We start from the raw sequence: 13,291 nt of genomic DNA on the forward strand, positions 1-13,291 counted from the left end.
TCCATTGGCAGGGCGGGTTTGGAAGTTCCTGTTATCCTTTGCACCCCTTTTGGGATGCTTCCCTATTATTTTGGACCCATGTTTTCGGTAGCATCCGGCCAGGTGGAGGAACAAGGCAGACTGCTTTAGTTACCCCTTGCTGATGGTGTTAAAGCGAAGGGATGACATGTAGACTGCATGCCTTTTTCTCACTCTCAGGGGAAAGAAGCTTTTTGTGCAGCTATGCACCCAAAGTCCCACTGACAGGAGCAAAGCAGAATTGCTAATACAGAGTTACACGCGCATTTTCTTAATTTGAGATCACATACTTAATGCAATTGCTACACTTCCAAGCAACATTGATAAAACAGTTTCATGAAGTATTAGTGAGAGAGAAACTGTAACCCAGGAGGCTCAGACTCGCAGCCTGTGGGCAGTCTGTGGCCTGAGAAGTTCCACCGTCCAGCTCATGCCATGGGCTGGGAGATGCCTAACGAGGGTGTAATGGGAAGACCCCTGCCCTGCTTCCCTGGAGCCCTGCCAGAGAGGGGTGCCCACTGACCCAATAGGAGGATTTGAGGACTGGCCTTGGCTAGGGTGACCATCTGTCCCATATTAGGCAGGAGGGTCCCATATTTGGGACGCCAAAAAGGCATCCTGACTTACTTTTTAAAAGGGCCTAATTGTCCTGTATTTGGGCCCTGCCCCGCTGACCTTTTCTGCCAGCAGCTGCGCAGGTACAGCTACTGGCAGGAGTCACTTCCCTGAGCCTCGGGCGGTAGTGGGGGCGTGGGCAGCTGCCACATCCCTGCCACTTCCCGGGGCTCAGGGACCACCAGCAGCTGCGGCTTCCCGCGGAAAGGGCTGGTGGTTGCCATTTTCCCGGGCTTCCAGGGAGCATTGGTGGCTGCTGCCTCCTTCCAGGCTCCCCAGGCTTGGTGGATTTGGCATTACACCCGGAGGGGCCGCCCCTCCCCATATCTCCCCATCCCACATTTGGGACAGGGAGACCTGGTCGCCATACCCCTGTCCGACAGCTGAACTGGTTTGAGCCCCTGCTGTAGCCTTAGATTTAGTGATGTGGCACACAAACCAGTTGTTCTACAGCTGTGGTGGCCAACCTGCAGCCCATGGACTCCTGACTCTCTCCTGTCCCATTGGCCTCTTGTGCACCAGGGCACCTGAGCCCATCTGGCCTATTTCCTTCCTCACAGCACTTTCAGAGGAGCCACGGACGGCCTGATTCACACTTTGGCCCAGCTCCTCCTCCTGCTCCCTGGGAATCAGGCGATTTGCCTGCTCCAAAAGTGCCAGGGTGGGCAGGGACAAGTAAGTGTGGGACTCTGGTTCCCCAGTGCCTGAGAGGCGTGTTGGGGGAGAAGGCAGATGAGGGGGCTGTAGGGCCACAAGTAGAACACCGGTGGACTACAGCCTGCTACGCCCCACTGAGGCAAAGCAGGGCCACTCCTGCAGCCCACCAAATAGTGGTGGCTGCCCAAATCTGTTTCACCACCATCTTCCAGACACAGCCAAGAGTTTTCAAAACCAGTGAGAAGAGAAAAAATATCTCCGGTTGTTTTCTTTCAGTTGGGCTGACCCTATCTGAGGCCACGTGTTTGCGTCTAGGGGCGACTTTTCTAGACTACACTATAACGCTACGTTGAATGTCTGGGTCGTCAAGAAAGTAGAACTTTGACTTGACCGCGTGCTGCGTTGCTCTTTGAAACAGGTGGAGGACAAGGTAGGTGGCACTGCAGTGTGTGATTGTGAGTGTGGTTTTGTTCAGGTACGTTTTTTGTTTCATATGTCTGCCCTTCAAAAACTTGGCTAAAATTAAGAAACTGCTGATACAGCTTAAAGTACTAGGCACTGATTTCTAGGCATTATGAAGGAATACATTACTATGAGTAAAGAGAATAGGGGCTAAAGGTTAGGCATGTAATTTACTAGGGTCTCTCTCTGCCAATGTCTAGAGGCCGAACAGTACAGAGACTGAATAAGAAAAGGACTTTTTATTCCTAGTCCAGAACTAAATTCATGAAGATTTTGTAAAATGGTTGATAAAGGACTCTTCGTAAGTGATCTTTTGTCTGGCAGTTTTGCTTTAATTCCTGTTTTAATGTGCTACAGTGAATAATTCCCTAAAAGACCATGGAATAGGAAGAATCTTCAAATGCTTTAGGGTTAAGAAAACATGATGCAATTTAATATTTTATGTGAGTCCTCCACAGGTCATGTGGTTAAAAAAAATGCCTCCTAATTGGCTCAGCCAGCGACGCCTGGTTTGGTGCGGGCACCCAGGACACGAGTATCTGCCTTTGGCTGGTGAGATGCTCTGCTCTCTGCCTTTTTCCCTTTCTGGAACAGGTGCACGTTCACAAGAACCTGGGATTGTTCGGTCCGGGCGTTCATGCCTCTTGAGGGAGGGCTCCGTTAACTGTATCCAGAGCCTGCATGGCTGTGTGTTCCCGTAGGCAATGTCTGTCTATACCTGTGTGGCTGTTTCCCTGCACGATCCCCCCAAACGTGAATGAAAGCACGCTCACAACATGTTTGGGAGCAAGGCGTTCCACTCAACCCCTGGGAGTTATGTGAGCTTTGAAGGTCTGAGCCTGGGTGACTAGCTCAGGGTAATACCAGAAGGGTGTAGCGCAGCTAGGAACTTAACTCCAATCTCCTCTGTCCTGATGAAGTGCTGTGTTCCTTGTAAGCTGAGTGCTTGGATGGCTGCCCAGGAAAAATTCTGGTGCTGCCCAGCCAAATAGCAGAGCTCCCACAGCTGGCAGCATGTGCTTCTCTGGGTGGTGCGCAGCCTTGGCACACATAACAAAGTTTATTCTGCCCCCGAATGGCAGAAATTAGAGAGACCCCAGTTAAGTCCCCGAATTACAGCACCACACGGCTTCTGCCCCTGCAGAATGGAGTTTGTAGCTGGGCTGCAGGGATTCCCATGGTGGGTAACAAACTCTAGTTCATGGCGTAGCTCTGGCCTGGACTTCCAGAGTGACCTCGGGGTGAGGCTTGCCAAAGCACTTGGTGCTGCCTTCTGACTCGGGGCCACAGAGCTCATGCACAGCCAGTCTGCCCTGTCCCGCGATGCTGGGATGCTCCGTCTTCCAAGGCTTACCCACACAACTCCAGCGGCACCTGCTGAGTCGCCCTCCCCTGCCTGCTCCTCTCCCTCCATCCCCCTCGTGCCTGGGGGCAGCGCTCACGTTTCCCTCAAGCCCTCCCTCTGGAGGGAGTGTGCTGGGACATGCCCTTTGCACCGAAAAACCCCACAGTTGTCTGCGCTTTTCCCCTTCCTGCTCTCAGTTTGAGCACGTGCCTGCCATCGCTCCTCCTCTGCCAGCAGCTGGAAGCTCACTTGCCTCTGTGTCTGGCCGGAGCACGCCACAGCCTGGCAGGGCAGCTCCCTTGGTGGAGCAGGTGCCCTGGATGCAAACCTCTCTTGCCTGGCAAGCCAGGTCTGGTCGCTAGGCACAGGGTGCTGCCCAGAGCCAAATGGCTCGAAGCTCAAGAGTTCTTTGACCAGCGTTCCCTGGAAGCTGAGCACTTGTGAGGCAGCTTAGGAAAGATTCAGGTGCTGCCCAGCTGATTGGCAGAGCACCCACAGCCGGCAGCCTGTGTTTCTACCAGTGGTGCACAGCCGCACATGCCCCGGTGCACAAAACAAAATTTATTCCACCCATGGATGCAAAAGGTCAATAGAAACACTGTTTGCAATCTCAGCGTCTGGCTCAGTGCTTTATGACGCTGTGGGGGAGGAGGTCATCTGCCAAGTTCTGAGCCCATTCCCCTAAAGCTCCCGTGCAGTTTACACACCCCAGTACCACTGGCAGCTGGCAGAAAGCAAGTGCAGGAGAAAAAGCTGCTCCCTCTATCAAGCGAAGGCCCAGCCCAGCAAAGCACTGAGCTGCTCAATAACCCAAGGAAGTTCTGCTGCCCCAGCCCCACTGACTTTTCAATCAGCCTCTTTGAGACACCCATTCCGAAACACTCTTCTGGGAGCCGACTCTCCTGGGACTATCTGAGGGAGGAATCAGTGCCTGAGGCAGTGCGCAAATGAACGCACCACTGTGTGAATGCCCCCAGCCGTAGAGAAACACACCAGGACTCCGCAGACCAGTTGTGTTTGTTGTAATGCTGCAGAGGGTTAAGGGCAGGGTGACAGTAACTCCCTGACCAGCGGCTCCAGGAACTGCTCAGGTGACTCGCTATTTGCCTGGCCCAGTGGGAGGGGCAGCGCTCAGGCTATAAGTCCCCTGGAGCATGGCAAGTCACATTCTGAACCGGCCGAGGTCTTTGGCCTGGGGAGCTGCATGTGTTAGTGATGGCTGCCGCCGCCACATGGGATTTCGAGCTGTGGTTCTTGTAGAGTTTCAGATCACTTCTGTGGGCTCGAACCTCAGCTGCTGCCAAGCAAGCAGCATTGTTTGTTTACACCAGCCGAGGATTTGGCCCGACAGACACAAGAGCCTCGTTTGCCAGCTACTCAGAGGAGGGTGATGATTGAAGAGGGCTGAAGACATTCGAACCGGAGCCTGTTTTCTGAAAATAAGTCAAAGGGGAAGGCCAGGCCCGAGATGAGACCGGGAGCCATGACCAGGGCGTGGTATGAGATGTTCCACATTGGGGCTCTGTGGACGATGCAGCCACCACTTCTTCCCCTTTAAGCTCCTGAAGAGAGGAAACCGTTGGCTTCGGTTTCCTCACGCTCTCTGACGCGTTCCCGCGGTGCCGTGTGCTCAGGGTCCTCTACGTTACCAGCTTCTCTTGTGGACAGAAGTGGGCCCAGGCTAAAAAATGTGGCGTCAGTTCTGTTCCACCAGGGAGGGCACAAGGCAGTTAGCCCCAGGCCCTAACCTCAGCAACGGGGCCCACCATGGGCACCTCAGAGCTGGCCTGCATGGTGGCCTGGCACTCCAGGGACAGCGCTGCTTTTTGGGTACTGCTGAGATGGGTAGAGCTGGTCTGTGAAGCAGGGGATGGAGCAAACTCCCACAGGGACTGAGGATCACCAAACCCCTTCCCCTCCAAAAGCCAGGGACGTGCTGTCACCCCGCTAGAGAGGGCGCAGCATGCCAGGGGAGCCCAGCCATGCTGTGGCATTGCACCTGCAGCTCGCGCTGGGACCAGGAGGCGAAGAACGCATGGAGCAGCTGTCGGCTGTGTCGCTCAGCACGCCATTGGAAGGCCCACAGCCGCTCCCTAAGACCCCAACGGGAATAGGAGCCACCTGTTTTATGTCTCAGAACTCAGCTGTGTTTGGGTCACCCCGTGGTGAGCGAGGCAGCTGGTGGAAGAGCCACGTCTGCAGCTGGGGTCCAAAGGCAGCCAAAGTTCAGCCAAGGGACGCAAAGGGGTGTCCCTGTCAGTCTGCAGCCTCACAAGGAACGAGCAGATCTGTGGCATCGGAGACGCTAACCCCTAGGTTTGTCAGGTGGAGCGCTCTTGTGGTGAGACCCCCTGCCTCCGCCGTAGCAGGGCATCCCAGGTCACTGTTTGCATTGCATCCCGACATGCGGCAGCAGTGATACCAATTCGAAGGGCTCTGTGCCTGTTATGGAGACCAGGAGTCTTCCGCAACCTCGGTGGCTTTTGCAGTGACCTGGCAGCCGGCCTTGGGGGCTGCCCAAATACCTGCAGATGGAGCTGTCCAGCACCGGGGCGTCAGGAGCAGCCGCTGGCCCGCAGGGGTTCCCCCCTCAGCAGCTGGTGCTGCAGCGTTCCCTTCCTCCAGCACCCCCTGCCCCCCCAGGATTCAAGCGGGGTGTTCGTAAGTCACAGGCAGGGCGTGGGCTGTGGTTTTCATTTGGTTGCCTGTGACCCGTCTATGACCTTTACTAAAAGTACTGTGATTAACACCTTCCCAACGCACGGGGCCAGCGCTGGCTCAGGAGCCTGCTTGATACAGTTCTGAGTCGACTCCTGAGAACGCGTCTCGGTTGATGGGCCGAGAGCGACTCCGCGGCGCCCATCCGCTGCCCTGTGTCGCCCAGGCAAAGACCAGCAACCCGCGAGAAGTCCGACGGAGCACACGGGTCCCTCTTTGCACTGCTCCTTTGAACAGAGCCGAGTCCCCCAGGAAGGGCTGCACCCCGTATCCCTGCTCCGCACACTACAGCAATGAGCTGTGCACGGACTCTGCTGGGGCGTCGCATCAGAAAGCTAACAACTCCCCAGGGACGGCGTGAAATGCGAGCAGCCACCTCTTGTGCGAAGCGACTGAACCTCTGGCTGTGGGGTAGCTGGGGGGGCGAGCCAGGGCAGCCAGCCCCCCTCCCCCCCGGTCCCACCCTGCTTGCCCTCAGCTGTCGGTTGTGGGGTGAGGGACGTGCCGCCCAGATCTAGCCCTCGGTGAAGCCATCACCCGCCCCCGTCCACACAGGTGACACATCTCTCCCTGCTGAGCCCCGAATCCTACAAGTGGCTCAGGGAGCCTGTGTTTCAGAGCCGCCCCCCACAGCCACATGCCTGCGTGGGGGCGGGGCAGGCACTGCTCACGAGGGCTCGCCACACCTCCCACCGGGCCAGCTCCAAGGGGAGCCGTGGGCAGCCGCTCAGCCCTGCCTCGGCTTGCACACAGCAGGAATGGCTGGTTCCCACCCCGCACTCGCGGCCTGGCGACGGGGCTTGCTTGCCTGGCACCACACAGCAGCTGCTCTGATGCCGTGCGTGAGGTCGGGCAGCAGCCAGAGCGTTCCGCTCTCACCCTGACCCACGGCAGCATGGCGGGGTGCGCGCCAGGGAGCCGGGCTGAGCGGGTCTATGGGGCTTGCCCGGCTGGGGTGGGGTGGACAGGATGCTGCTGCCCTGGGGAGTGTCCCTTGCCCGGCCATGGCATGAGGGCAGCACGTGCTGTGATGGGCAGACGCCCAGAGGCCCCAGTGCGAGATGGGAACGACCCCTCAGCAGCATGGACAGCACTGACGAGCATGGGACCGGCTGGGGAGTCCCAAAACCTGCCTCCCTTTCTTGGCTCAGGCACTGATGCCCTGTGTGAGGCTGGAGGAGCTGCCCCGTGCCTCAGTTTCCCCCACTGCAGTCACACCTCCCTACCACAAGCCTGGGGCACTCAGAGGACACCAGGATAAGTAACCGGAGTGAGCAAGACACCAGTCCAATCATTTAGCGCACCCTTATCTCCTGCACCAGCCACAGGTGGCACCACATGACACCTCTTTCCAGCTGACTGTAACACCACCTGCAGTGGGGGGCAGGGTTGGGACTGTGGCTGATGCGCTGGACTGGGACTCAGGAGATGGGGAGACAGGGGGCAATCCCTGGTTCTGCTACAGATTTCAGGGGTGACCTTGGGCAAGTCATTTAATTGATGCAATGCCACCCTTCCCCCTCTGCAAGTAGCAGGCCTGACAGCTTTGCTGGGCCCCTTGGGCAAGGTGGGAGGGGGCCCTGCTCTGCACCCCTCAGAAGGAGAGGGGGCTGGGGACACAGCCCACCCTCAGCGCTTCCTGGACTGCAGCTTGTCTGCCCCCTGCCCCAGCCATTGGTGCTCTGGCAGTGATTTAAAGGGCTCAGTCGCCGCAGGGCCTTTTGTATCACCCAGCGCTGGGGCAAACACGCCCCCTTCCGGCCTGAGCCTAGCACAGTGGGCATCCTGGTGCTGCTATCCTTATGCCTGGCAGCTGTCTGAGGATACAGGGCACAGCACGTAACCTCCCGGTGCCGCATGGGGCTAAACTCACGTTCCTGGCTCCGTGCGGGGCTCAGAAAAGGTCAGTTATCCGGGGCCATCTCAGGGGCGTTTTTGATCCCGCAATGATCTTCTCACACCATCACTTTCATTCCCTCTGCCTGAGCCAGGAGGATGGCCCTGGTTTCTGAAGCGTGATGGGCTCAGGTGTGATGGTGCCGTCTCATTTTGAGCTCACAGCTCTGGTGCAGCTGCTCATCCCCAAGCAGAACAGCAGCATTTTGTTTCTCTGAAAACCTCATTTATTTGACCACAGCTTCCTGGAAGAGCACCTCAAATTTCCCAGGCTGAGCGTATGAAGAGGTGGCATGTTTGACTTGATGGCCTTCTTCCTGTGGCAGCCTTATGTGTGTTATCAGGCATTGAGCCAGGGCAGGGAATTTTTTGCTACTTGACAAAGCTGAGTTGGTCTTGCAAGCCCCAGTCAACCTGTTTGCAGATTTTCAAAGCCAGACGCCATCTCTGGGTCATCTACTTGGACCTCCTGGCTAGCAGGGCAGAGCTTTACTCAGCAGCCCCTGGAGGGAGCCCAGCTGCTTGTGTCTGACCAACACAGAAAGGCAACCCGTCCTGAGCTGAGAACCTCATGAGAAGGAGAAGCCACCGCCTTCCCCTGGGAGTTCATTCCCTGGCTTCGTTGCTGGGTTCCTCCTCCTTACCCCACTGCGCAGTGCCCACTTGCCCAGAAGCAAACCTTACTCATCACCTGGGCCAGAACAGGGGGTAGGGGAGGGGGGCCCCGAATCGCCCCCCCCCGCTCATGAACAAAAGCAGCATACTTGGGGGGGCGGCTCTTACTCAGAGATGATGTGGTGGGGGAGACATGGAGTCATGGGCTTGTCCCCATCTGTTTCCCAGCAGGCGTCATGCCTGGCCTGTGCCAGCAGAACCTCTCAGCAGAGTGCGGGAGAGAACAGACGGGCGAGCCGCGGTGGGGGCGGGAGGGGGATGACTTGGCCCATGTTTGCATGCTGCCCCCAGGGCTCCATGGACAGCCGGTGCCCTTCGCCCCCGCGGGGTGGGCTCTTTATGGTACACATGGAGACAGCCGTAGGGGAGAGATTCAGGATTGAAAGGTCGCATTCCCCGTGAGGTAACTGCAGTGCCGGCAGTGGGACGCGCCCAGCAGCAGGTTCCCTCTCTTTTTCCTTCCATCTGGGGCAGAATACATTTTGTTACAGGCTCCAAGGTGTGCACGACCCACAGACACACAGGCCCTGCTGATCAGCGGGGAGGCACCTGAATCTCTCCTGGGCGCTCAGCTATCAGGGAGCGCTGCCTGTCAGCAGCAGAGCCTCTTACTGCAAGTGACACAGCCCCCAAAGAATTGTTTTGTTTTGTGTGTTGTTTTGGTGTTGTCGGGCTCAGTCTGCCGGGTGGATGGTGGTCGACGTTAGGATGCAGGAGCTGAGATGAGCCTAGAGCCTGAGCCGCACTGAGAACCCCCAGAACTTCACACTGTGTGTCGTTTCCCTTTTACCACTTCCCAAAGCGGGCAGAGGTGACATTTAAGCCAGGGGCAGAGGCCAGGGACTCCTGCCCTGCTCCTGCCCCCCCACAGCAAGGATCCTGGTATCCTAAGCCTGGGACCAAGCAGCAAAACTGAGGTCCAGGTTCCAGAGAAGCCAGCTGGGCAGCTGCGAGCCAGGTCTGGAACCCAGACATGCTCAAGTCGGGAGCAATGGGGGTTTGATCCAGGGCTCGGCTCCAGACCCGGTGCTCACACGGGAAAGCCAACCAACAAATTGCTCATTCTCCCAGTACCTCCTCCGCAGTCCACTCCGCAACTCTGTGCCCTGCCCAGCCCCAGTCAGGCCAAGACTCCACAATCCCCAGGGTCCTTCTGGGCCCACATCTTCCAGGTGGCAGATCAGACAGCCACCCATCAGACCTGGGAGTGGCCAGTTTTGACACAAGAGCACCAGTCCTTGCACCTTCTCCTCTGCCAGGACGTGCCTGCATAGCACGTGAACTGCCTCCAGGGCTACCAGTGGGTCACTCGCACCCCAGGGGGAGGTTGTAGCCCCAGGTGGCCGGTGGCTTCTGTCCTTTTTATCCCCAGGTCAACTGTCCTCTTCCCAGTGTCAAGTCACAGCCTCCCTGCACCACTGCAGTGCAGAATTTCCACTGCTTGCAGGCCATTAGTCATTTCAAAGCAGGCGACTGGAGGGAATCTGCAAGGTAATGGAAAACAGAACTGGGGACCGTTTGCTGAAGGTTTTGTTGTGTTTTTCCTCCCGTAGGCGTCCTGCAGATTGAAACACTGAAAAGGTCAAGAAACCCGTCATTGTCCAAGCTGGGAAGTGCTAGCAGAGCGTGCTACTCCTACCTACAGCCACCCAGGCGGTGCTGAGCCAGACAGCGCTGCTGCCCCACGAGGCCTTGAGGTTTTTCTGGTGCAGGGCTGGTTTTTCTATAGCCTGACAGGAGGATTCTGCAGCTGTTTGCTGCCCTGTGTTATTCGGGGGCACGTTACATTTCTGGTGATGCCGACAGCGTTGCCTGATAAGTTCCATCAGAAGCCCCTGACGTTGGTTGCTTCACTTTTACGGCTCTGCCTAAAATGGTCCATGTCAGAGGGCTGCCTCGGGCTGAGCATTTCGGGGGGGCGAGGGGGCAGTTTCCACTGAAACGGGCCAGCTTACAAACGAAAATGTTGGCACCCTTTTTGTTGAGATGCTCTAGAGGCAACCTGGCTGGCTGCTCTCCCTGGGTCCTTCTGAAACCCTGACCACCACTTGCCCCTGGGCAGCTTTGCAAAGCACCTGGCTAGGGAACACATCCCGCCCCGAAGTACGGGTGTAAAACAGGGAGCACTGGAGGGAATGGAGCAGACAGGAGAAAGCCAGCAGCGCACTCTGCGAGGTGGGGCTCCTACCACCCAGGTCATCTTGGCAACCTTCCACAGTGAGAGACAGTCTCCACCCTTCCCTGCCCTGGCTTAGCTTATCCTGGGTCCCAGCACCCAAGGGTTCCTCCAGGCCAGTTGTCAGCCCTTAGGGGACTGCCACACAGCTGCTCCTGGGGCTCTCAGCCAAGCCAGTGGCCGTGCTGTCAGCCGGGCTTGCTGATAGGGACACCCGCACCAGAGTGCCTCGGGCCGGTACAGCTTCAGACCCAGCCACCTCAAAGCTGCCTCAGCTCAGCCGCACCTGCCACCACCCCAAAGCCAACCACTGCCTTGGAGCTGAGGCTGCCGAGAGACCCAGAAGCACACTGGGCCCTTCGCAGCTCTCTCCCTGGTCCAAGCCCCCATCGGCAGTGCCAGGCCTGGCTCCTCCGCAGGAGCCCTCGTGACATCAAGTAGGTAAGCAGGGGAATTGGCCTGCTATTGTGGGGAACTTTCCTGGCTTCTACACTACCCCAGCGAAGTGGAGCAGCGAAAGGGTCTGAGCTCTGGCTCCCACTCCCTTTACCCAATGGCCTCCCTGCCCCTGAGGGCTCCCCTTCCACTCCTCCGAGTAGCAGAGCCCATGACATCCCAACAAGGCTGGGCCAGGTTTCCTGGGGCTGAGCCCCCAACCTTGTAGTCACCTAGGGCAGGGGCTAGGGTGCCCGCACTCCAGGGGATGCTTTCCTGAGCCACTGATCACCACATACGGTTCAAAGCGAATACAATTTATTACACAGCAGCTGATTGAAAAGACAATAAGGAAAAGAGAGAGCGGTCACAAGCGAACGCGCAGCCCCGCTCTGTGGTACGGGGCCATCGCAAGCAGCAGCCTGTGGCGCGTAGCCAAGTGCACAGGCTGTTCCTGTTACGTCCCCGGCCTCTCTCACAGGCCCTGGCTGTGCTGCAGGGGCAGGGCGCAGGCTGAACACGCTTGCTCAGGCAGTGACCACAGGACTTCAGGCTCTAAGTGACAGGGCCCTTCTCCCAGTTGGAGTTACAGTCCCTCTCCAAGTCTGGCCTGCAAGCCCTCCTGGCTGTGGGGGTCTCCCTGCCCAGAGCCCCTCCCCTCCCTTTGAGGGTCCCAGCTGCAGGCTATGTTGCATTGCCAGCCTCCGGCTCCTTGCATTGCTTCTCTGACCCCTTTGGCTCTCTGGTCACTGCAGGTCCGCGTCTCAGCACAGGAGCGGCGCTCTCACCGCAGGGGTGTTTCATTGCACTAAACTCAGCAGTGTCTGAGGCACAGCGCTTCAGCGTGTCGGATAACTGGATGGGAGCCTGGCCCGTTCCCCTCGCTCAGCAGCAGGGGGCAGCAGGATGTGCCCACCTGGTCCCAGCACCTGTCCCGCACTCTCACATGGCTCTGGGCGGCTGTCGTCCCCCCACCCCAGCAGGTGCCAATGGTGAGCGCCTGACCTGCGGGGCTTTGGCCATGTGACAGACACAGGCGGGGTAGGAAACTGAGCTGCGCTGGTGCTCACCTGGGTGCCAGGGCTCTGGGAGCATGCACCCAACCCAACCTAGCGAGCCCCCCGCTGGTCTCAGCCCTGCTGCAGACTCGGGGGCTGGCTGTGCGGACGATCCCCTCGTGGCTGAGCCGGCCCCACCACTCCAGCACACGGTGGTGCAGTTTGTATAGGGCTGGCAGGTGGAAGACAGGCTGTGACCGCAACAGGCCTCTGGGTCACAAGTGCCTCGTCTCACTCGGTGCTTTGTGTACAGGCCACCGTGCATCGTGCCATCCCGCACTGCTCCAGGCTCGATGCTGCACTCCCATCCTTCCTGTGACCTGTACTTCGGGGCAGGCGGTATTTACATCCTGGCCCTCAGCCAAGGGCCGGGTACAGTACAGACACCTAGTGAGCAGGAGCCTGTCTCCATGCTCAGCACAACAAAGTGCTGGAGAGCAGGCGGTGCACTGTACCCATTTTACAGATGGAACCTGAGTTCCCAGGGAGCTGTGACTTGTCCATATTCACACAACGTGGCTGTGCCAGAGGCAAAAGTTTCTCTAAAATCACTCAAGCCCCCGTTTGGCTCTTAGTCACAAGCCCAGCCACCCAATGCCATGTGGGGGTCTGGTAACCTTCTCCTGACGTCCAGGCAGAACCAGGTCAGGCCCAAGAAGGCAATGCAGACCTCCAGCTTGGGCAGGAACCTGCACTTGCAGCCGGACCCACGTACCACAGCTCAAATAAGGTTATTGATCATGGCTCTGTTAAAGATTTAAATGTGGTATTGAGAGTGTTAACAGACAAAGATCTTCAAAACGGCCACACGAGGTCAGCACAAAGGCCAACCAGCCCAGTGTCCTGTCTGCCGACAGTGGCCAGTGCCAGGTGCCCCAGAGGGAGTGAACAGAACAGCAATCCCGCCCCATCTGATTACTCTCTCCTCATAGAGCAGCTGTTCAATGCCCCTCATCACTTTCGTTGTCCTTTTCTGTACCTTGTCCAATTTCAATAGCTCTTTTTTGGGCTGGGGGTGACCACAGCTGCGCACACTGCATCAGATGGGGGCGTACCATGGCTTTGTACAGCGGCACCATGATGTTTTCCTCTCTTATTCGGTATCCCTTGCTCAATGAGTCCCTTTGCTTGCTTGCTCACCTGCTGCTGCACACAGCAAGCATGGTTTCAGGGCCCACCCCAGCCCCGACAATGCTTCTAAGCACTCGCTCTTGAGTGGGCCCAGCCAGTTTATTC

General features: G+C 57.7%; 1 long non-coding RNA gene across 1 annotated transcript in view; it reads left to right on the forward strand.

The window, feature by feature from the left end:
* Positions 1-10,017, forward strand: part of LOC142018046 (uncharacterized) — a 118,806-nt gene extending 108,789 nt beyond the window's left edge. The window contains exons 2-3 of the long non-coding RNA XR_012646666.1: positions 1,567-1,720; positions 9,940-10,017. This is a non-coding gene — a long non-coding RNA (uncharacterized LOC142018046). The remainder of the gene's footprint in view (positions 1-1,566; positions 1,721-9,939) is intronic.
* Positions 10,018-13,291: the final 3,274 nt, after the last annotated feature.

The sequence above is a fragment of the Carettochelys insculpta genome, chromosome 9, assembly GCF_033958435.1.
Source record: "Carettochelys insculpta isolate YL-2023 chromosome 9, ASM3395843v1, whole genome shotgun sequence".
Lineage (NCBI taxonomy): Eukaryota > Metazoa > Chordata > Testudines > Carettochelyidae > Carettochelys > Carettochelys insculpta.